The 5,631-nt window shown below is 32.9% G+C and overlaps 1 pseudogene; it reads left to right on the plus strand.

The window, feature by feature from the left end:
* The first annotated feature begins 2,239 nt into the window (after nt 1-2,239).
* On the plus strand, nt 2,240-4,524 carry LOC145122248 (uncharacterized; annotated as a pseudogene).
* The last annotated feature ends 1,107 nt before the right edge of the window (nt 4,525-5,631 follow it).

Here is a 5,631-nt window from a genome sequence, read left to right on the forward strand (position 1 = left end):
GATATTCCGAAACCTGTGGTCATTTTACCAAAAAAAAAATTGTTGGTTATTTTTTGATAAAATGGTCGTTTACAAGATTTAGATTTCTCAATTTCCCTTGTTGCTTTGTTCCAACTGTTTAATAAAAGTTACAAAGAAAATTACAAATAACAAGAAAATTTAGTAATATAAAGATAAGTAAAAAAGAACACATGTACATATACAACGATATTATAAAAATGAACTACCTTTGATTGTTTCTTGGCCATCTTGTATGTGCTCTTGCTGGGTTTGGGCCATTGGTAGGAACAAGGCACATCAACAATATACAACCCCTTATGTGATGTACACACCCTGGAGGCTAACTCCAATTCGTAGCTTTTTATGTTCCATTTTTTTCTTTCCTTTTGTCCAACTTTAATTATAATTAACATGCATTATCGTTTCCTTTTGTCTTCTTTGAAACTCCAACAACCCTCTGCTACTGCTGCTGATATATATAGATAGATAGAGAAATTAAATATCCTCCTACCTTCAATGTATACATGGATGTATCTGTATCTGTATCTGTATGCATATACAGAGTGAGAGAGACAGAGATTTATGGAGTTAGCATACTTCCATCCGTCTTTCAAAATACGTTGCTACTTCTGCAGTTCAAAAAAAACATGCATTATCGTTTTCGCGTCACAATAAGATCAAAGATGGAAAGCAAAATAATTGTGGTATGTGTTCTCGTCTCAGTACTCAGGATAGCAGTTGCAGCCGTAGGGTTCGCTGCTGAAGCATCAAGGGTTAAGGTAACCAGAATCATGGTTTTGTTTTACAAAATTCTAGACGCTTCCCATTTTGCATGTGGTTACACTACTAGAAAACATACCTTTAATGACACACATTGATTTATGATATGCAAAAGTGTGTGACCTAAAAATAATGTCGGCTCTCCAGAAATTTGAAGGATTTAGGGCGCGCATTTTTGCGTGCCCTAAAATTTGTGTCTCAAAAAAACACGGAGGGCGCTTTTTAGAAAATGCTTTTAATCTAAGCATGTCGTTTTATAAGTTTTTTTAATGAAACTCGCATTTTAATAGCCAAGGGGGGAGATGGATTAATCCCCAAAAATTAAAAACCCCGCCTGTTCGATCTCCTCTCTCAGTCTCCCTTATTCCCTTTACTGATTGCTCTACCTTGTTCCTTCAACGTAAATCTTTGAATTAGCAATAGAGAAGCTCGTCTTCACCCTCCTCCAGCGTCTCCAACCCTTCTTTGTTCATGCAACACAACTCTTGCTTTCTCTGTAAGAAAACCTCCAACTACATCCTCCACATGAAAAAAAAACCCTAATTTGAGTCCACATAACACGCTTTATCTTCCTCTCTATTCCATTGATGCGCAAAACCTTCTTCTCATGCGATTTTAGGTAAGTCTCTCCCCCCCCCCTCTCTCTCTCTAACCTAAAAGTTTCAAAGGGGAAAACCTCATTCATCTTATCCTCAAACTCATCCACCTCAGCCAACTGGTTCGTATCCAACCACACAATCACCTCATCAATCGCATCCTCAATCTTCTTCTTATCACCCAGAGTCAACTTCTCACCAATCTTCTCATATTTCACTGTGTTCCTCATGTTGTACCCATAATTCTCCAAAGCATTCTTTGCCTCCAACTTTTTCCTGTGGTCCTCATCTTTAGACTCATAATTATCAGCTTCCTGAGCCATCTTCTCAATCTCCTCATTTGAAAGTATCCCCTTGTCATTAGTAATTGTAATACTCTTCTTTTGCCCTGTAATCTTTTCCTCATAAGACACATTCAGAATACCATTAGTGACAGGTACCTTATCTTCTTTGTTTCCCTTTCTTCTTAAAAGACCAAATTACCCTCATAATTTATAAGTGAAAGCTAAAAGTTATTCAATTTTTACTATTGAATCCATTTCATTGAAAAACATTTCACAAATCAAAGCCTGTTTAAGTCAATGAAATAAGTTTATACATTGTGAATTGATTTGAGTATATTTGTTTCCACTTGTTTTGGGATGATATTTTGGGTTTTCAAATTTAGGGTTACACAACTTGTATTTTTGATTTGAAGCAATTAGTTTGTTTTTATACCATTGAAATTATCAATTCTGATTTGTTTATGTTCTTGGATTTTGTGATTAGGTCTTAATAATTATGATTCATTTATTTGAGTTTTAAGCATTTTTATTTTTTGCATGAACAATATTAATTCATATATGTATATGCAGCACAAGGATATGGAGAGTCACAGGTTTCAGAAGTTGCAGCTCAATTTTCCTAGGTTGGTTATTGTAATTAACTTTAGAATTAAAAAGATTTTTATATAATTAACTTTTTATAAATATATGTGATATGATGATGTGACTTCTGTACTTAAGGACGACAATGAACTACCTTGGTTGATCAAATATATGTGATATGGAAGGATGCAAGTGAGGGCAACCTTGATTATGGGTTTAATTTATATCTTTAAATTATTCAAGATATATGTGTTTTATCACATCGTCGCTTGTGTATTATTAACAGAAAGAAGACTGTGACAGGTTGATTTCGTGCTCGTTCTTTATCAGATCGTCGCTTGTATTTTATTTAGATCTGTGTTTCTTCCCCTCAGTGGTCTCATGTTCTTGGTGCTAGATCTGATCGGTTCTTCATCTTTTGTTATTTTCAGATCTAATTGGATGATGAGAATATTGTGTTTTTTTTGTTTTCTGCACTCAGATTCTTTTGTTGTCAATTATTTGATTTCAGATATGTTATTTAACCTTATCCTCTTACACTAGATCTTTTGGATATGTGTTTTGTTGTCTATTCATTAGTAGGTTTAAGAAGCAACAAGAGAAATGCCAATCAATCCTTAAGAGCATTGATGCAGGTTCTAAAACAACCATCAAGACCACAACACCTGCTCCTAGAGTTGAGCCTGAAAACACCTCGACCAAATTACTTTCTCCTCCAATTAAATTCTCTAATGACACTGAGAGGTTGTAGCATATTATTGGAGCTCAGATCAAACGTGTGATTGATTTGTTGTTTGAGGTACAAATATTACATGTTCTTGTACTTGTTAAGTTGGTTGTTATAGTTATCTTTCATGTATTTATCATATATGGTAGCATACCATTATAGATCATTAGATTAGTTCAAGAACCATGTTGATGGAAATATTTTCTTGAGATTCAAGAAATATGTAGGCTACTTATGGTGTCCCAAACCAAAGAGAAAAATAGCTTTTGACTACATAGAAGAAAAGATGTTAAAGTTGTATAATACTTATATAATTCAAAGTATTTTTTTCTTGGTGAATTCATGGTTAAGGTTGCTTCCTGCTGCCTCACTTGCTTTTTGCTTTTTTACTTTATTTAATGTAGAATTGTGGATCACACATTATAAAATAGCCATGTCCATATTCTCTTGACACATCATTTGTTTTTGTTTTCATTGTTTTCAATTGTAATATGATTATATGATATGATGATAAGTTTATAACCACCAAAATGGTTGGTTTTCTTTTTGGTTTATGTTGGATTTCTTGAGATAATATTGTTGGTTTAAGCCATTTTGGTAATTTCTATTGGCCAGAAATTTATAGTATTTGTGTGATATTTACAATCTAAGTCAGATTCTGTAGTGTTAAATTAATTTCATTATGCATATACAGTCAAGGAAATCCTTCACAACAGAGCAAATAAATGAAGCATGTTATGTTGATGTCAAAGGCAACAGAGATGAGTTTGAGAGTTTAACAAAAAATCCAAAAGTTAGTTATTAAGGAAAACACTTCTCTTACAAGGTAATAATCGTATAAATCTTTTTATGACATTATTTTTGTAATTCCAAAAGTACTTTGATGGAGTTTACTGAAATAAATTTTGTTTTTATTTATTTGTCTACAGTCGAATCATAATGTAAGAGACTTTAAAAGAACTACTTCGTTTGGTTCGGACATTTGTAGAGGGTATTGCGGTTGCTGATCATAAGGATGCTTATCCAACTGTCATGGAAGATTTACATGTATTTCCAACCTCCAAAATTACCTTTTTGGTCATTGGGTATAGTTGATTTTTGCAATTTTGGTCCCATAAAGTTCTCTTGCAAATTTGGGCCTTAATTGAGGTTTTGATAATGTTTTTGGCCCTTGTTCCAAGTATTATGACTACTTTTGGGAGCAAATTGTAAAAATCAGTTATAATCAACGACCAAAAATAATATCATTTTAGCTGGAACAGGGACCAATAACGTTACAAGAGCCTCAAATAAGAACTAAAATTGCAAGATAAAACTTTTTATCACCAAACTTGTAAAAATCAGCCATACTCAAGTCTCAGAGATCAAAATTGTATTTAACTTTAAAATAGAATTTGTTGTAATGGTTGGTGGGTTTTTGAATTTTTGGTAGATAAAAATAAAGCTTCTAATAGGTGGCCCTTTTACAATTGTCAAGTCGGCCTCAGATGGACGACACATTGTTGTCGGCTTCAAGAATTTTGAAGTTGACCTGTGGGAAGCTTCTATCAATCAACTCTTGACAATAAGAGGTACTCCTCTATTCCAACTGTAGGTTTCAATATATATATATATATATATATATATATATATATATATATATATATATATATATATATATATATATATATATCCACACTTCCTTCGATTCTAAATGACTTATAAGTGATAAAATTTACATGCAAAAAGCTTTAATGGAAGGTAAGGATTTAGAGGCATTGGGTGAGTAACTTGAGCTTCATGTTCATAGCTCCCTTGTCTTTCCTAGAAGAAAACATAAAAAAACAATTTTACTTTTATAACATTGTGAAAATCATCTCACACACAAACATTTTGATAGAATACAAGGTAGGGGCATTTATGTCTTTTCACCAATATTGTTGCATATTCTTAACTTATCCAATTTTTGTAATCTGAATCATGCAAAATAATATCCAAGTGGTTGACACGGGTTGATGCATCTTCAAGTGGTGAGGTTGGAGGCTTAAAGCTACCATGGAGATTGTCAAAAGAAAAATTACTCACGGGTTCCTTTTAATGTTGTACATAATTTATATTTCTATAATAAATATTATGCAATATTAGCAATGTATTACATTTACTTACTATTGGAATGATTATTTCTATTTGACATATTATTGCAATGAATTATATTTCTTATTTATTGTATTTTATTTTGTATTATGAGACTTTTAATGAGTTATTTAATTTGAAATTTACTAAATCTATCAAAATAAATAATTTTTAAAACATTTAAAATTATGACACGCAAAAATGTGTGTCGTCTTTCTTTATGACAGGGGCTTTAATGATATGCAATGCGATTCGTAAATGTGCGTCGTAAGGTTACGACACACAAATATGTGTCGTCTTCTTTATGACAGGGCCTTCCTTGACACGTATTGTGTGTCGTAAGAGCGTGTCGTATGGTTACGACATGTAAATGTTTGTCGTCTTCCTTTATGACAGGGCCTTCCTTGACACGCATTCGTGTCATCTGTGGCTTTTATGACACGCAATGCGTGTCGTTAAAGGGTGTGTTTGTAGTAGTGTTGTTAATTCTATGATCAAGAGAAACCTTAACTAACGGTGGTTTAGGTTGGTTTGGAACCGAAACCAAAGT

This window comes from Lactuca virosa, chromosome 6 (assembly GCF_052849685.1).
Source record: "Lactuca virosa cultivar CGN04683 chromosome 6, Lactuca_virosa_CGN04683_v6, whole genome shotgun sequence".
NCBI lineage: Eukaryota > Viridiplantae > Streptophyta > Magnoliopsida > Asterales > Asteraceae > Lactuca > Lactuca virosa.